At 45.0% G+C, this 19,968-nt stretch overlaps 1 long non-coding RNA gene across 1 annotated transcript; it reads right to left on the bottom strand.

Annotated features, from left to right (window-relative positions):
* Positions 1-1,173: 1,173 nt before the first annotated feature.
* Positions 1,174-19,895, bottom strand: LOC147206856 (uncharacterized). Its single transcript, XR_015100612.1, has 4 exons — positions 18,145-19,895; positions 10,159-10,226; positions 2,362-2,412; positions 1,174-1,784 (listed from the first exon to the last, which is right to left on the bottom strand). It is a non-coding gene; the product is annotated as an uncharacterized LOC147206856 (long non-coding RNA).
* Positions 19,896-19,968: the final 73 nt, after the last annotated feature.

Raw genomic sequence — 19,968 nt, forward strand, 5'->3', positions numbered from 1 at the left:
TGTGTGTGTACTACTACTGTAACTCATTTATTACCATGGCAACTAAATTACTGTTGTGCGTTATGGTCTTGGCTATTAATGTTCGGCATTTTTGCTTTATTGGGGCTTCAGTTAGTTTTATTATTGGTGTTCACTATGTATGTTACAATGTAGCACAATGGACTAGTCAGCGGTTACGATGTCCACCTCAACAGTTGAGGTCCGGCCGGCTTTGGATCTCACCTCAGGCCTTCCTGTGGGGAGGTAGCATATTCTGTGTACCAGTTCTGGATATACACTTTGACATCGACAAGTGTCTAGTGATGACATACTTGATTTCTAGTATCTGTAAGAACTATATTCCATTTGTCAGCAAAGCTTGATACCACAGCGGATGCCTCTCTTAGCAGTGGCGATGTCTTGAAACGATGCAGATTTTTCTTTTATATTCAAAGTGGTGGTCTTTAAAGATCAACATTTTTAGACATATTGGAGTGCATTATTATAGCTAACTTTTTCTTTCCACACTTTTGTGTGCTTTGTAGTTCCTGTTCACCTTTTTAGTACTATAAATTAAACGTGTATTATTTTTACAACAGCAAAAATACATTTTGGAGTTTTATATTATTATCATCACATATGGAACACACAAAAAGCCAGAGAAGAAAAGAACTGTTTAGGGCTAGTCCAGTGGTGGGCAAACTACGGCCCGCCGAAGGTTGGTCCACAATTAAGGTTCGATGTGAATGATTGCATTCATTTCAATTGGAATTGTAATGACAGGCATTTCACCGCCAGGTGTCGCATTGACTTGAAGTTGCAGAACACGAGGGGGGGGGGCAATCTTTTCGACCACCTACTACCTCTGTATCGCACAACCCATCTGCAGCGATGCACAGGCTAAAATAGGTCATCAACAACACTTTTGTCATTTAAAAAAAGTATATTAATACCTTACTTTCATGCTTTTGTTCTGTTGATGTTTGATATGGACTGTCAACAAATGCAGTTTTTTTTTTAATGTACCATAGCTCGTGCTGACCTGGCCCTTCTGTCAAATTTTAAGTCAATGCGGCCCTCGAGCCAAAATGTTTGCCCACCCATGGGCTAGTCGGTCGGAAAAAAAAAAAATCACAGTAACATGCACAATTTCAACATCATAGTTTTGGTGCATATAAATGAACAACACACATGTTGGTTTTCATAATTTTTATTAAAATTTTCAGGGGGGTAAAAAAAACGATTGTACAAACCTCACAGTTTGGTGACTTCATCATGAAGAGTTGCAGCCTTTGGGGGAGGCAAGTGTCAAGTCTGCCCGGTGGCGTATTGCTGCCCTTCAGGGAAGGCAGTAGGTTGTATAGTTATCTCCTGATTGGGCAATATCACTACCCTGAAACCACACAACCTACTACCTCACCCCGTACGAACATCAGGAACATTGCGGAACATCACATGAGCAAAGGCACACCACGTGCATGCAAACAAATACAAATGGCAATGAAGAAGAAGAAGAAGAAAAAAACATCCTGTGCTGAGGGAACAAAGGTCGACGAGTGCAAAGAAACGCAAAGTGCAGTTACAGGGATCCACCGTTGGGGAGCGCTGCCGCTTAGAAAACGTCATCGGTGGTCCTGGGAGGGGATCCAATCAGACGACATTACAGTCACTTCAGGAAAGACAGTAAGTTGTATAGTTATCTAACAGGAAGGGTGTGACCCTAAAACTATACAACCTACTACCTCACCCCAAAGGACAGTGTGTAAATATTCTCTGCATCCGCTCATCTGTGCTGCTGCTGCCCGCTTTTGACACACAAAAACATGTTACTCGACACCACGTATGAAACAATGGCCACGTCTAAACTAAATGCGACCACTCGAATTTAGCGGAGGAGGATTACCTTGGTTGACTCGCATTTCTTTCGAGAGGCAAATGCCATTAATCCATTCGAGCAAATTCACTGTACTAACACATCTTGATTTTGATATGTTTTAATACTGGATTTTGGCATTTAGAAACTGCATTTTCTATTTCCTCTGCGTGATTATTAAAATTGTGATATATATGTGTGTGTGTGCGCACGTGGGTGGTTTATATATTTATATACAAAGAATACAATTTTTCACTTTGTAAATCACTACGTGTTCTGTTCCAACGTCTGACCGTGCATCTTGCGTCTGAAATGGTCAACAATATATTTCAGGCCTTGGATTCCATTTGACCGAACTGACCAGTGACCACATACAGAACCAGTCGGGACGCACAGCTCAAACGTACACCCCAACGGTCTCGTCGGCGAAAACAAGCCTGCGCTGTTATTTGCCATTGCAGTACTTGTGACTTCTCACTTGGTGTGTGCTTACACAATGTGTTTCTCACCTCCTCTGCGCCATGAAGTAGAACCTTGGCGCCGCTCGGCAGCAGCTCCACCTGAAAGAATCACAGAGCAAAGCCATCCTCTATTTGCATGGGGAGACAGAATGGGAATAACTTAGCCTAAAGACTCAGGTAGGTGGAGTGTGAAAAGTTTTAGGTAACCATTTTGAATTGCTGCATAATGGAGGAGCATTCGGAAAATCATCAGCTAGCTGTGTCTCATATTTAAATCTTTGACAATCTACATTAGTGTTCTCTGTACCTAGCTACCTTGCTACATAATGTTAGCATAAAACCAATGTTTTTTTTTGTTTGTTTGCTTGTTTTAGCATTTAATCATTTCAAAGTGGAAATAGTACATGACTGCAGTTTTTAAAAAATAAAATCCTAACATTCTGCGTTAGCGTTTTATGTACTCAGATAGGTTAGTACACCAACTGGTTGAACATATTAGCAATTAGGTTAGATTACCTCAATCTCAACAGCCTCAAACACAGTGGTACTTTTCCTTTTTTTGAAAGCCTGCTAGACGTTAACATGTCGGCCGCTAACCTTGTTTGTATTTCCAATTTGTTGGAAGAATGGGAACAATGGCAGCAGCAATGAAGACGGTATTAAATGGAAATACGGTATATTGCAAAGGGACAGTCGCAAGCAACCACAAAAAAGCAACCACAAAAACAAAAATAAAAAAACCTTCCACTGACTCCGCGCTAATACATCGGTGGGGCCATGAAATCAGGCGGCTGCCACATATGAATGCTCGATATCACTTTTTCTCAGACCGACACCGGTATGAGATTCGCTCTTTGAATACTCACCGATACAAGTGTAGATAAATACCGCATGCAATAATACACAATGGCAATAAATAAATAATTGTGACAGACCTTTCTTTCAAACGCAGATGCTGATTCGCCAATGTGTCAAACTGCCGCCACATTGAACAACTACTTCCGAGGTGGATTTACTGCTTTTTTGTGTTTAGTTTTTTTTTTTGCCTTAAGTATCGATGGCTGGTATCGGCATCACTCAGTGCGGAAGGCGCATTGCTGTGTGCGCAATGGCCAGCAGTCGACTCTCGCGCAACACCAGAAGCAGAAAGCCACGAATGCGGATGACCACAATGTATCCCCGCCAGACATTAGCTGCATTTTCTCATGCTGACGTGACAAGCAACATCTTGTCTACACGGGGAGCAAAATGCAAGCCGGTGAATTTGGTTTTGAGCCGGCGACGCGAGTCGGAAAATTGGAGCCACATTTTGGTTCCGTTGTCCTGATTGACTTTCAAGTTGTTCCAATTTCACAACTCTCCCCGACCCCGTGGGAAATAAAGAGAATTTGATCCAGGGTCGAATGTTGCCTTCATAAAATGTTTTAAGAGGCAGTAGACCCTGCTGTGGTAAAATAACGCAAACATTTCCGGATAAATATCGATGCTTACTGCAGTGAGCTTAATTAAGTGTTGTCACTTTGTGAGATGATGAAAATTTTGCTTGCTAACTTGTAGCACTTTTCGGGTTACAGGTGGTCCTCGTTTGAAGAAAGCACCGACGGTATGGCGCTAATGAATGGTGCGCCATTATTTGGTTGAGTAATAATTCCATTGGAAAAATAACCAAAGCAAAATCTCTGCCTCCAACATTCGGATTACATCGCCACTGTCGAAATGGAATTTGTCTCTCTGTGGTGGAAAAATTTGCCCCTTGGCTGCCTTGATTGTTGATCACATGCAATATTTCATTCTCCTCATGCGAAAGGGCCGCGCTTCAAGCTTCATTCGGGAAGGTTGAGGCATGCTGTCCTGTCAGGACGTCGCTATTTCTAATACAGTGAATTGTTGCTCTCATGCGGGTCACCACTTACAGGTTTCACTGTTGTGCAGATTTTTAAGTGCTTTTTTTAAAATTTAATTTAAACGGTGCATTGTGGTCTGCATCCTGTTTGGCAAAGCAACTGTCGAACAATGTCAACAGCCTGCGCACCTCGTCTCTGTACAGCTGGGGGTGCCCTACCTTGTTTGACTCCAGCGAAGACCCTTTACCCGCACATGCATGCCGTACTGTAGCTTGTGAAAAAGAAATCACTGCCTACCTTAGTAGAGACGTGACGCGGAGGCTCGCGACGCATTTTTTGCAGCGTGCTAAGTGCAGAAACTATTGTATGTAGGTCTACCGTTTTAAAATGCTTCTCCTGGCTGGACCATAAAAGTGTTTCTAAAAAGCATCATAGCTAAAAAAGTTTGTATATAAGATTTAAAAAATTATACAGTACAGTATTGTATAATTTATTCATTCATTCATTTTCCGATCCGTTTTATCCTCACAAGGGTCGCGGAGGTGCTGGAGCCTATCCCAGCCGTCTTCGGGCAGTAGGCGGGGGACACCCTGAACCAGTTGCCAGCCAATCGCAGGGCACACAGAGATGAACAACCATCCGCGCTCACACTCACACCTCGGGACAATTTTTGAGTGTTCAATCAGCCTGCCATGAATGTTTTTGGAATGTGGGAGGAACCCGGAGTACCCGGAGAAAACCCACACAGGCCGGGAGAGAACATGCAAACTCCACACATGGAGGCCAGAGCTGGAATTGAACCAGATACCTCTGCACCGTGAGGTCGACGCACTAACCACTGGACCACTGGGCCGCCCTGTATTGTATAATAATTTAAAGAAATAAATAACGATGACTACTCCACAGATTTATCATGGGTTCTTTTTGGAACGTAACCTGGATAGTAGCCGTATCAGAGTCCAGTCTGGCCGGGTGGTCTGCTTTCAAGTGAAGCCAGGAGCTATCATCTGCATGCAAGCGTGGGCTCTCGGTGCACACCGCACTACAGGCTAAAGAAAAAAAAACCAAAAAAAAAAACCCCAGCACTTTGCTATGAGTGGTTCTTGGAAGTTATGCAAAGTCAGCGAGACGGCTCAGACGCGTGAAAGCCGAGAGCTTGAAACCGATAGCCGCTTTGGCCCGGGGCACCTCTCCGAGCAGCTGACGACCCCCCGCTTTCTTTCGGCGCGGCGACGTCTCATCATGTCACGCAAAAATTTTTTTTAAAAAAAACGAGCGTCGGTAGCGACAATCCGAACGGGCCACACACGATGTTAGAAGCACAACAAGTCTATCATTCGCTTCAAGCGTCCTCGGCACAAAAGACGGGCACGGTTGAAAAAGCCACTTTAATTCAATCACACTTAAGCCTTAAGTGCTATCGATCAATACTGGGTCTCACTGCAGCCATAGGACAAAGTGAAGTGCTCTAACCTTGTAATGTGATCTATGGGCTTCTTTGGTCAGCGCGGTGGGTAGCTTAGCATCTGGATGTTTGGACAGAGCGGGTCATCGGCATGTTCGGCTTCACGATCACAACGGAATGAAGGAGGTCCAATGTGCGATGAGCTTGACTTCGTATAGAGAGATATTCAGTTGACAAAAATGGTACAGATGACCAATTATCGGTGAATGGTGCCATTTTTTGTTGTGTATTCAACATGCTACCAGCGTATTCCAAAATGAATCAATTGAACTTCCAGTTTTAGTTTCTGAAGTCGTTCCAGCCAAGGAATGTGGTTAAGTGCAGGTGTAAAATTGCCGCATGTCCCTCGTGGCCTCACGCTGAACCAGTGGAGTGCATTTTTTTTTTCTGTTAACGTAGAGCGCGGAACTCCATTCAATGGTATTGTGTTGCATTTACATAATTATCAGCCCAATATTTGGGGGCGGGGGGGGGGGGTGTGTGATGTCAAATTAATCGGTGGATATCAGCAAAATAGAGACCAATAATAATAGCTGCAGCACAAATACACTAACGCCGGTCTGCCTACTGTGACCTCAGCGTTGGGCCTCTGCTGTAGGATGTAGGAAGTGATTTGGCAACGCTGCGCGCAACTCACATTTATTTATTTATTTATTTTAACTCAACTTTATTGCCGCGTACTACTTCAGAGGTAACAGCGAGTCATTTGTTAGCTTTAGTTTGCCCTGCTGAGGTTTATTTCAAGTCAAGTCAAGTGTATTTATAGAGCACTTTCAAACAGTTACTTGAACAGTTTTTGTTTCCTTTAACATTTTTTTTTTACATTGATGAACTTACACCTGGCATCGACTGTTAAGAACATTAAAGCCTTCCTTTGAAACACAGCCTATACCGCTAATAGTTTTTATGGTGGTGATCCCAAAACGCATTCCACATACGCAGGGAACCTTTTTTTTTTTAAAAATCCGTCTCGATGAAACGAGTGCTGCGTTTCTTTGCCAGCGTTGCTTTATGCTCCTGCGCGGCAATATGACGTGTGTGTGTGTGTGTGTGTGTGTGACATGTGTATTTAGTGTGTGTCCGTGCACTCCCGTACGCGTCTATAAACAGTACACGTGTGAATGTTAGTGGTGCGATGGTGCAGACGGGAGGAATCCCGATCGACAAGATGGAGCATTTCAAAAGCATAGCTCCTCCACGAGGCCCAATGGAAAGGGGTGGTGGCGGGGGTGGGGGGTGGGAGGGTGATGGTGAGGAGCACAGGAGTGAGGGAGGAAGCGGCGTGGACAGGTCCTGTTACACATGTCACGGGGGGTGCAGGGGCGGGAGGGTTGGCGAGCCACAGGGGGACGCCTGCGCGCAAAGTCAGACGGGCTGACCTCTCAGTCACCTATAAGGCAGATATGCTTCAGCTTCGAGCAAATGCGCAAGAAAATCTTGAGTTATTATGGCGAGCGAGCATGCGCGTACGCTCACACCTCAAGCGAGCCTGTCAAGCGGCGAGATGAAGGGCCCCCCGGCAGCTTACCCTCCCAAACCAGCAGGGCCGTAAACATGCCAGGTGAAGACGACCGGATTAGACCCAGCTAGCACGGCCCCTCTGCGGCCCCCATAGTCACATCTTTGTAGCTTCCAAAAAAAAAAAAAAAAAAGGACGAAAAACGAGCCTGATGATTATAATGACAGGGCACGCCGTTGGGGTCAACCAGACCACTCAACCAGCCCAGCCTTGGCAGCTGCTTCTCATCTTTCACATGCTGCGTACAGTCACATGTACACAAAGACTTAACAAGCACTTGTGTGGGATGCAAACAAGGGAGTGTTAGTGTATAGTACAGTGTGCAATAGTGGCTTTGGAAAGGACGTGTAGACCGAGACACCAATATGTAAAAAAAAAAAAAAAAAAAAAAAGGGTAGGGGGGGGGGCAAACTTACACGCTGGAAAAACGACAGCGCCCCATCGAGCTGCATCTGTCGCCTTGCTATATATAGCGGGCGCGTCAAATCGCCCCGTGGAGCACCCCCCCACCCCCGTGTATATGAACTCGAGCTGACAGACACGACGCCGGAGAGGGCAGACTCTCGTTGGCGTTGGGTCTCTAACCCCCCCCCCCCACCCCCCGAAGAGCCGATTACCGCTCTGTTTACGGCGCGCTGGCGACAGAGCTGCGTTGAGGTTCGCTTCGCGGCTACGTGGCCTGGGAGCGCGGCTTAAGCCGACCACGGCGAGGGGGGGGGGGGCGGCTACTGCGAAGCCTGGCAGCAGCCATCAGTTCGGGGCCTGCTGCCAAAAATATAAAGTAATGGACCTTTGATTAAGCCATTTTCATAATCGCCCCCCCCCCCCCCTCCTCGCTACTGTGCGTTGGACGAGGACGGTGTTTGTGGACTTGGAAGTCGGGTGTTGAGTCGATGCACACTTGTGCCTACGTGCGTCTGTGCATCACTGCCATGAGGCAAGTCGGCGCGATATGTGGTTACATGTTGCAAGAAGCCATCTGCTCGCTACAGGGTGAGGGTTCCGAGCTCGCAGATATGCCCCCCTCCTCAGAAACACCGTGCTTTATGCAGAAAGCTTTTAATAATTCATTCGGTTCACACAATATGGACGCCGCACCGCCCCATATGTGCAGACGGAACCGCGATATGGAGCCACGGGCGCCTTCCTGACCTCCAAAAATGGAAGCTATTGAGCTTGCGATGGGGCCAAACTACACTAAGTAGGTCTTGAGGGGGAGCTCTGCTGTACTTTGCGACCTGAGTCTAAATCGGCTCATGACAAACACATACAGTGGACCATCCACAAGTGGTCAACCAAAATTCGGGACTTTTGGGTTTTGTTTTTTTTAAACTCCTGTCACAAAACAAATGATCTTGCCTCTTCGGCTCAGTGAGCATTGGAATGATTACGCCGCAAAAGCGAAAAGTACAATATGAGCAATACAGACGGTCTTGAGAATATGAAGATACCAAGCTGCCACTCGGTCAAATGTTTTTTTCTTTTTTTTTTTGCTTTGACTTGGTCGTGAATGAAGCTCAACTCACAGCCTGGCAGATCGTCCTCCAAAAAAAAAAAAAAAAAAAAAAAAAATCAAGCTGTTTATTGCCACTGCCTCTTGAAGTTTACTGTCAAACTAAACATCAAACGAAGACACTCAGACAATTCAAACAACCACAAAGTTTTGCCTCAGTTATGTCCGTTAACAAAAAAAATTAAATAAATTAAAACGTGATGGACAGCATCGGTGTCGTGGTGATATAAACCTTTAAGTCACCGACTAATTAAACACCCAACGGTGCAGCCAGAACAAAATGACAATACTCAAAGGCGTGGATTATTTTGGTTCCATATAAAGTATTGCTCTGACATCCTCATACGATTGACTTATTCATAAATATTACTTCAGTTCAACTTTATTTGGTTTAAAGGAAACGGAAGCTTTGACTCATGTCCAAATAATCCTGTTAACTTCAAGAACATTTTAATAATGGATAAATTTGATGCTAACATAAGAATAAGTAGAGGTAATTTGAAACATGGAATGTTTTGGGTGAAATCATGGATATAGGAAACATTTCACAAAAACATCTTACGGCCTTTCGAGCTAAAAAGATACCGAAGTCAGCAAATTAAAACAAATCACTGCAATGATTTTGGGCTTAACTGTACGGAAAAAAACCCCCCAACATTTCCATATGCCTACTGCTATTTATAAAAGTGCGTGTTTCGCCACATTGCCACCAAGCTGCACTCTTCTGCACAAAGACATAAGCACACCATTCTGTCATCTTCACTCACCCCGAACCGGAGCAACTGAGGAAACACGAGAAAAATCAGCAACATTTTCCAAAGATGAGACACTATTAAATATTTTACAGGCAAAACTCCTTCCTTCCTTGTGGCCAGCTTTTTTCTTTTGCGCACACATTTGCTATGAAGAAGAAAAAAAAAAACCCTTGTGAGTTTTTGTTTTTTTTTAACAAGAGACACACTGCAGTGCAGAGAAGTTGGGAGGATCCAAGTAACATCTGCACATGTAATCAAATGCCTGGCACTGAAGCCAAGCTTGCTAGAGGCTGAGGGGCGGAGCCCGAGGTTATCGAGTGCACAGCGGGAGCCCAGGCTCGAGCTGAGGCATGGTGCTGCCGTTTCGGGTGGAGACAGGTACACTCGACAGGCGTTTTTGAGTGCAGAACCGGACGGCTGTACGACGGGGATAAAAGCACTACAGGCGCAGCAGTTTTAAAAAAAAAAAAGAGGGGGACCTGTTTAAAAGGACCCATTTTCTGTCTTTCTCCCACCCGCTGCCCGACTCGTTTGGCAGCGCCACACAAAATGGCGGCGCTGGAAGGCAAGAGAGTGGAAACCATTTTCGAGGCGGGCCTGCGCCTGGTGGCCAATTAGGGGTTCGCTCTAAGCGTTAGTCTGTAAGTTAAAGATGATGCTCTTTGTGTCTAATAACAAGGCAACAGACGACAGACAGAATGGCGACATTTTCACAGCAGGTGAACGAGAGAACACCTTTGGGTACTTACGACCGAAAGTGCGTCAGTGGCTGTCTCCGCCGCTTTGGGCCTCTCGCTGATGTTACGACTCAAACCTCCTGAAAAGAGAGGGAAAAGGAAGACTGAGTTATGGCGGCCCAGAGAAGACAATTTAAGGGGTGGGTTTGGTATCTTGCTAGCTAAGCTTGGAAACAACAACAGCACAATGCAGTTTGGACCAGGAAAGATTGATCTGTAAATTCAATAACATGGTAGCATACAGACGCTGCGTAAAACAAAAATCAGTGAACCCCCCCCCCCCATTAGCCATACTTTTTCTGTGAATCCTTGGTTCAAAACCCAGCTCAAAACCCACCTATTCAGACTTGCCTACCCGCCTTAAATCTTTCTTTCTTTGTTTATTATTTTATCTGTGTTTTACTATTGCTCTTGGTTGTACAGTGTCCTTGAGTGTTATGAAAGGCGCTTACAAATGTGATGTATTATTATTATTATTATTACCAAACTTAAATATGCGGCAGTCCACTGTGTTGCTGTTAGCTTCCGAATTAGCGACCTTGGTTATGTAGCATTGGCGCCATCATATTCAATTGTGTGGGAGCCAACTAACTCAGTGATTAAGGAGTGAACCAGCAGGTTTTGTCCAAACTAAACATGCTAACCGACCAAATTGTTCTGTCGTATTTTGTTATCCTAACAGTCCATGTCATTTTTAACATGCTGTCACATTATCGATAAAATACCAATCAAAAAATAAACACCAATTTTTTTTTTCATGTGTGTAGATTCTAGGTAATCCAAGTCATGATACTCCGCAATAGGTTGAAACAAGGCACCTGGAATTTTGTTTTGCGTAAAATATTCAAAAATGACTTCATAGAAATTTCAGCTATTTTGCAAATAGAACCAAATCGCCGAAGGCTAGCTAATATGGCGCACAAACCCAGCTAATATGAAAGTAGTCATGCTGTGAAGGAAGTATGTAGAAATAAGACAACGGGGGCATCTTTTGGAAAGTCAAATCTCCGAACCTTTATCTGGCAGAAATGAAAATGTGCTTCCTTTCGAACACGGGAAAGGACCGGACTGGTTCAAATGAATTATCCACAATATATATATATATATATATATATATATATATATATATATATATATATATAATATCCACATCAAATAACTGACTTTTTTTTGGGAGTGTTTTTTTTCCCACATTATTTTTAGTCTTGGCTTGGTCTGTCAACTACGTCGGTGACCTGTTGCTTTAAATATTGCTGCCATCAAGAATTGTGGTTAATATCCTTTTGGAAAGGTTCGTTCAAGGTCGCAAACGGTCGCCACGGACATTTGCCAGACATTGGAATGATAATTAAAGTTCAATTCTCAACACAGGCAAGTCGAAACCCGGTTGGGAGGGGTTTAGATGCAGTTTTTGAGGTCAATATCAAGTTTACCGGATTGGTTATCCTGTTTACTGATTAACTAATTGCTTATTCAGTCTTTTATCCATCTTGCCAAACTACCTCGTTCTGATCTAGTAATTCAGTCTTTTAATTAGTCTAGTAACTTCCTAGCCAATTACGATCCAAATAATCATCCTTGCCTTTGGCTTTTGCACTGTGGCTTAATGTAAGGAGTCAAGGATCGACACACATGCGGGGGGTGAGGGGGGGCACACTACACGAGTCTGTGCATTCTTGCTGTACAGGACGCACCAACCCTCCACCCTCACCCTCTATCTACCACTCGGCGGTACGTGCAGACAATCTGGCGACGCCGCCAAAAACCGGGGGTGGCGTTAGAGGGACTGTGCCACGTGGCCGGGGCGAGGTGGCGCGCGCATCACGGCGAGCACGTGTGGCACAGAACGCTCCCGGTTGCGCTTTTGACACATGCGTGTGTCGGTTGGGCAACGTATATCGGGGGGGGCGCCGGAGAGACCCGGTCCAACTCGAGGCCCGTCTGTGGAAGACACTGCCAATTAGAGGCCTTCACTGAGTAGGTGATAATTCCGTACAGGGACGCTAATTGCGGCGCGGGCCACGGCCTTGCTGCGGAGGCTCTTTTATATATTGTTTGGAACGTTTATAATTACAGTTCAGCGCCTTGGAGCGCCGCCAGCACATGTTTATAGACTCATGAGTAACCCAACTCCCGCAGCCCGTGGAGACAGATTCATGTCCGTAGCTCAATGCACTCAATGCACTCTGCGTCGTGCACACACAAGCGTGTGAGTGTGCGTGTTTGTGTGTGTGTGTTTGCATGCTTATGACTCAAGAACCCTGGGCAAGTACTGTATGTGCAAGTACTAAATCTACATATAGTACAGCAAATGGCTGCGAGCAGGGTGAGAAAAAACACTTTCCTTACATTTCAGAGCATTTGCAGAAAGGAAACGAACTACTAATCTGCTTGTTGTGCCACTCAAGGACTAGGGAACAAGAGCAGTTCCACCAACAGCAAGCGAGAAAACTATTCATGCCAGATAGCAGGGGTGCAGTCCATCGCAACCTCGTCCGACAATATTGTCTACAAGTATTAAATACAATCACAGAATGCAAATTAAAAACAGCTCAGGTTGGTACAACTACACCGCAGACCAGTAGAGCTAATTAGATGTGGACTATGACCTGGTAAAATTGGAAACTTCCAAAAAAAAAAAAAAAAAACTAAACAAAAGTGCACACATCTGTGGTACGCATTTGCACATTTGTAAATGTACATACAGGACATGGTCTTAATTGGTTGTTTTGCTTACAGCCCAACTGAAACGGATTTTGGAGGCTGGTGCCAATATTTGACCGATAAAATTCCGAAAAGTGATTATTTAAAAATAAAAAAAAGAATCTTGTCCTGTCATTCCACCAACAACAAAAAAAATGATTTAACAATAATATGTCATATATTATTTGAAGAGAACAGAAGAGAAAAAAAATGCTTTTTTTTGTTGCAAAGGGATCTTTGTTTAAAAAAAAAAAATTTAAATCTGATTTTTGAACATTTTCTAAAATGCAATCATTGGCCGATTAAATGGACCCGACTATGAAATACTATTTTTTTTTAGCAAGTACAGTGATGACTTGTGATACAAGTTTAAATCATTCAGTTCTTGAGGAATTAATATGAATCCCACTAGTTCTCGGCAACGGAGCAGCCAATCACATGTCCTGCCAAGAAATCATGGAGATCATCAGTGCGGCATTAATATTGATCTTTATATGCCGGATAAAGAATATTTGGACTATGAATACTGTTAGATTGTCAGGCGACGTGTTTTTTAGCATTAAGCGAGCGCACTGATCAGACTAATTTTCGTGGTGGGCTTTGACACATAACATTCACTTTTTTTTGTTTTATGCTTAGTTTGCATAATGCATTTTAAACCCTTTTTGGGGAAAAAAAAATCAGCAATTCTATCGATCAAATTGCTGTTTGTGTGAGCCACTGCCACCCCACGGTGGATTGTATCTCAAGTTGGTTTGTCAAACCAAACGATCTCCGCAATATTTTATTGACAGATGTTGACTTTAACAGAATCGAACCATGTGACGTCACCTAGCCAATCAGAAAAGGAAGGCTTTGATACTGAAAAACATGACATTTCTGTGAGTTAAAATCCAGAGTTTCTTCCTTTTTGACTTTCAGGAAAGTCACAAATGGTCTTGAAAGTTTTTTTTCTTTTTTTTTTAATAGTGCTGTTCGGAATAAAAACACACCCAAGGTTAAAACTCAAAACTCTCTGCTCAGGTTAGCAATGATAATTGCATTTCTTCGGTACACAATAGCAGAGTTCTTGCTAATCCCTTGATAGAGCAGATTTAATCCTTGCTAAAGACGGTGTGGAAAACTCAAGGTGAAAGATAATTCTGCCGCGTTTGCATCTTTTTTTTTTTTTCTTTAAACATTCGCTGGAGAAGCCCCACTCCCGCCTGCAATCGTATCTCCGAGCGAAACAATTTGGGCTGACTTGACAGTTCCGCAGGGTCCAAAAGTTGTCTTGGCACCAGCGAGAGCCAGAAGCTGTAGAACTATATGAGCAATGGAAAAGGGAAAAAAGTGGAGCGGGCGCCACTCGGTGTTATCTGGCCGTCGCCGTTGCTAGGCAGATAGCGCGCCGAGAAGACACGTGTACTGCCGACTAAAAGTCTCTTTTATGAACGCGCGCTGGATGACAGCGGTCAGCGGCAACACCGCCCCCCCCCCAAAAAGTCATAATATACTGTATGTAATTTGACAAATATTCCTGAATGTTAGCTGGCTGGCCTCCAGCTGTGTAAAGCGGCCACCGAGGGCCCCTGCGTCCATGTGAAAGGTCTCTTTTCATTTGGGCATGATGTCACCATGACATCATGTTGCTGCGGTTTCTGCGGTTAAAATCACGTGTGACCACATCCCAGCTGACATTCAGATTAACGCAGACAGACAGGAGTGGGTGGAGGAAGAGTGGGCCCCCGGTCCGCCCCCCTCAGTCGACAGAGTGATGGACTTAATGACCTCCAAGTGTGGTAGCAAAAAAAAAAAAAAAAAGACGGAAAAAGGCTGCTTGCTTTTTTTTTTTTGCTCCAGTGGAGTCATTGTGATGCTGCTGTGAAACACATTTGGGGGGGGGGGGGGGGTCGGGGGAACACACACTAGATTTCCTTATTTGTCCCGCTGGAATTTGTTCTCACGAGAAACTTTTTTTTTTTTTAACTTTTTGTAAAGTTTCATTGGACAATGATGATTTGCTTTTCAAGATTTCTGTAATTTGCAATCAAGTTGACCACATAGGAAGGTTTGATTTTGGGTATGGGGGGGGGGGGGGGGTCTTTTTTACAAAACCCCACAAAATTCCCACGGGAGCTGGCGACACACTCATTACGGCTATCTTTCTGCCAACGTCAATGCCAAAGTGTGATTCTCACATAAGTTCACAAACGCTGAGGCGGCACTAAAAATGCCACCAAGGGTTTGAAAATCGAATTTTGTTTTGTACAAAATCCTCCTTAGTTCTGCTTAAGACCGGGTTAAACATCACGCTGCTTTAGGATATCCCATTCCCTGTTACATCATATTTAATAAGAATAAGAAATCCTTTATTTGTCCCACAATGGAGACATTTGCATTTAACTCTCATTATGATCTTGCTTTCCAACCGCAATCATGACACGGTCCTAAACAGGCAATCATTTCGGGACAACAGGCTTCATCTTGCAACTCAACATTTTAATGGGTTGGCTAATATAAAAGCCATTGTCAGAACTGACTTAACCCGTTTCAATTAACTTCAATATATGTGCGGTCAGAGCGCACTTGAATTAACCACAAAACGTGTTGTAAGAGGACTTTTTTTTTTTTGGATATGTACAAAATTCCATGAAAAGTTCTTGATAGCAGGCTACTAGTGACCCAGACCAAGAAAAAGGACACACGACACACAAATCAATGAACTTGGCTATTTTCCTTCCATCAACGTGAGCGTCACTCCACATAAAATGACAAGCGACGTCATAATTATCACGGCCAATATGTCTGCCATGCTGCCGATTGACCACAACAGGAGCTGAGCGAGTCTGACCTCTTCCTTTTTTTAAATGAAATTAATTTCCCAAGCATTTGGGTTCTTTTGCGGTAACCCAATTATTCGTCTGCGGCATTTTGTACGCGATCCAACAAAAATCCACGCTCACGCAAAGCATTACGTTTTTTTTTCTCCCCCCCATCGACGTGGCAAGTCCTTTCGCAACATGGCGGCTGTGCTGCACTGATATGCAGTTGCTGTGTCTGAAGAGAGTTTGGGTAAGGGTGTTATAAAAGCGCAATAATTCTATTCAAAAATCAATTTACATTTTGGATTATTGAATGACTCCCCCCACCGACACAAATGGGCAACTTTTTCTCCACTTTTTTTTTTTTTTTTCCTTCTACCAAGTGCTACTCCAGTCACATCAGAGCTTGATCCACACAGCACTGCGCCGCACTGGCAGTCCAGTACGAGGAGGCCGCATTCCACTTCATTCGGCACAACACACTAATAACATCCGTGACACGGGCTTCATCCAAAAGTCCGCCTTCACCAACATCAGAAATGACTGGCTCGCTTTTTGGATCGGCACCATTATTAGCCGGTTTCAATACTGTGGATGTCATTTGAGGTGATGTGTGACTGACGGTGTCAATCAAAATGAAGCATTGCTTCGCTGTAGCTCCTGCGTTGGGACCTCATGAGGATGCCTGTGTGTACCAGCAATATAACAAACGACTAAATATCCAGACACGTTGAGTATCAGTGGGAACACACACACGCGCGCACACACACACACACACACACACACACACACACACACACACACACACACACATTTTTATCCCTCGATTTATTTTTGTTGTTAAAAAAAAATCATCAGCAGTATGTAGATTTACTTTAAAAAAATTAGCAACAATATCTGCTGCATCAGATTTATTGTTTATTTTCAAATCAATTATTTTTCCTTCATGTCGTCATTTTGGAGTTTGCATATTGATTGATGTCAGTTAAGATGGGCAAAAATATAAAAAAAAAATATATGGCTTATTAAATATGACCACACATGCAGAGAAATCAATTTTGTTGATTGTTAACATGGTAACAAAACTGTGTCCACATGACCATCAACAAAGCCTCATTTTTAATTCCAAGTTTTAATAAATGTATTGAATTATGGGGACTGTAATTTCAAATCGGGATTTTATATATTATATTTTTTATAAAGTTGTTTCAAAATCATTTCCGCCTCAAACATTCATAAATTGTCCTCCCTTGGTTGCTTGCTTAGGACAAATACAAATAACCAGCATGCAGTTGTTAAAAAAAAAAATTGCACCGCACACACTTTCCACTCTCCCAAGTTCATGTTCAAGTTCAAAGTCACGGAAAGGTTCAAGTTCAATTTCAGCAACCTCATTCGATCAACTTGTCCTTTCTTGCACTTCTTACACATTCACGTTCACTCTGAACAATCACTTGCTTAAAAGTAACATACGACTTGTACAAAATAAGAAATAAGCCAACAAAACCTTTACAGAAGCCGCCTAATGGGAAAAAGATGACGTTTGAGAGATTAGCTATAAGAAGACCGTGAGGGGGGAGGGGGGGGGGGGGTCATCATGGCACTCACAAAAATGCATGTGCACATTTGTGAAGTGTGCCCGCGTGTGCAGCTCCAGTGCGCCGAACCTTTCGGTTTGGGCTGCGCCCAACTCTCAAGGTGGATTTCCCACGCGGGACAGAGAAAGCTTTACGGCATGGCGCCATGCGCGTCCTCGACTGCCACCTCGCCATGGAGGCCGCGCCATGCGCCAACGTGCGGGCCGGATGGGAAGGGAGGGGGAAGCTGAAGAATGTCTCAATCGGATCAAGTCTGATGGCAAAATTAGTTTCATGGAGTAGAACTAAAAAGTGATCGTCTAGGCAGAGCTCAGTTGCCACTTTAAAGGAGGCAACATTGGGGGGGGGGAAGATTTTTCCAGGTTAAAAATAAATAAATAAATAATAAAACAAGCATTTGATATTTTATCCGTCTTGCTCGTACCACCGACTACACTTTTGATCGTCTTTGCTCACACCCCAAAAAGTACGTACACAGACATAAATCTTCCTGTCGGCACAAAGGGACAAGGCATTGACGGGATTCGACAAATGCGTTGCGAAAAACGCATCGCCTTCAACGAGCGAGGCTAAACCTAGCCAAAAATGGTAAAAAAAAAATTTTTAAAAATGCGGTGAGATTTTGCCCATTTTAGTTACTACAGGGCGGAAGCCACATCCGCCTTCGCGCCCGGCCGCCCGCTCGGCACACACTTGGGCCCGCATCACTCGCATGAAGTGGCCCCGGGAGCGAGGCCTTCACCTCTTGCATCCTCTCACAGGCGGCACTCGGAAAAGTTACGCAAACAAAAGCGCTCCCGTGTGTCAAAACGTTCGTGACGGGAGTTTGCGTGTTTATTTGCTCTCCAATCACGTCAACTCAAAACCTCGGCATCAACGTCGATGTTACTCACCCGTCTTCCGGGGCGGCGGAGTTCGACGACTCTTTTCCGAGACGGCCGAACCTGCGTCCCCCACCCGTCTTGCTCCTCTCCTCTTCCACCATCTCCCGGTTCCGAACCGCAATCTCAGCTCCGGGCCTTGGCTGCACCCCCCCCCCCCCCCACCACCCCTCCGCTTCAAGTTCAAGTTGGGCCTAAAACAATAGGAGGCCATGTGGCTGCTGTGAGCAATGAGGAACGTCGGCAAATAAAAACGCAGTGTCTGATGCATGCGAAAACCGGACGCGGCGTGATGCCGTCTGGGGCCGGTTCCGTCTTACGGCTCCACTGGTGAAAAATGAAAACGGTTTGTACTCTCGCACTCTTTCGTCTCTGGCGAGAGATGCCTTCACTACTTCGGCGAAGACTGGCAAAAAGTATTCAAAGCTGCAGCCTGGCCAGCTAAATCGAAGCACACGCACACACACGGCTAGAAGTGCACAAAGTGGACACAACATACGAGGAAGGCCATCTGATGCAAGAAAAGCCACCCCCTATCCTATTCCCCCCGACCCTCCCAAAAAAAAAAAAAAAAAAAAAAAAAATCCCCCAAAAAACCCAGAAATGCACAATTACCAACGTTTTCTACTCCTCGTCGCTTTTTGGCCTCTTTTGTTTGCACTTGGCACCCGTCCCAGAAAAACGCTCTGGCGGCTCGGCTCGGCCCAAAGCTGCTCGTCCGCCTGCGTGTCAGGAGTTGCGCGGCGCGGAAGGGACGGAACGAAGCCGAAAGACGGGAGGCGGAGGACGATGAAGAGGAGGGACAAACGCTGGATTTCGTCGAAGATGGGCCCACGCTTCCCCCTTTGCCTTCGTCATGGTCGTCAGGATGGCGTGCAGGTTAGACCCCCCCCCCCCACCACCACCACCACCACTGATCCAGCTAGCAATGGCGGCGGCGAGAAACCTCCATTTCTGATCCAAATGTACATAAAACATCAACAAAATACAGAAAAATAGTCTCTTTTTTTTGTCCAGCAAATAAAACGTTTGAAAATGCATGCGTCGAAGGCAGCAAGATCCAAAAGCGCGGGAATCGGGGGGGGGGGGGGGTGTAAAAAACTGTGCGCCCCAAAAAAAAAAAAAGTGTGCGAAAAAGGCCTCGTGGAGGAGCAACTTGTTGCCAGCTTATTTTGCAAGAGCTGCAAGTTGGAGGCAGAGGGTTAAAATCCAAGCGAGTGGCGAGCGGAGGGGGGAGAAAAAAAACAAAACTCAGCCTATGAAGGGTGGGCGGGAGAGCGACGGCGGCGGGGAGGCCCGGACTGTAGAAATAGCAGCAGACTACCCCTCACACCCCCCAGCCCGATCGCCTCCCTCTCTCTCTCTCTCTCTTTTTCTCCCCTTCCCCCTCTTTCTGTACCACTCTAAGTTTTCCCCCTTGCGCGAGGCTGGAGTCGAAAGAGGCACGAGCGAAACAGGGCGCAAAAGAAGTGCCAGCTAGAGAGAGAGCGCAAGGGAGAGAGGGAATGAGGTAGGAGGAGACTGATGATGCAACAGGAGGCGGGGCCAGGAAGAGGAAGGAGAGAGCGAGGTTAGAAAAGTCAGAGAGAAGGGGGGGGGGGGGGGGGGGGAGGAAGAGTGACACGCCCCCGGGAGTTGCGCAGGCGCAATGTGAACGTCGGCCGCCATAGTGGCATCCGGTGCAGCATCTCCCCCATGTAAAAAGGCAGGGGAGGTGCGGGAAAAGGGGGACAAAGTAGACCCCCCCCCCCAAAAAAAATTGCATCGGTTAAAAAATAAATAAATTAAAAAATGTTTCAAAAAACAAAACATTTTGACCTGGTTCTGTCGCGGCGT

This window comes from Hippocampus guttulatus, chromosome 4 (assembly GCF_054856545.1).
Source record: "Hippocampus guttulatus isolate MCC_2025c chromosome 4, RoL_Hgut_1.0, whole genome shotgun sequence".
Taxonomy (NCBI): Eukaryota; Metazoa; Chordata; class Actinopteri; order Syngnathiformes; family Syngnathidae; genus Hippocampus; species Hippocampus guttulatus.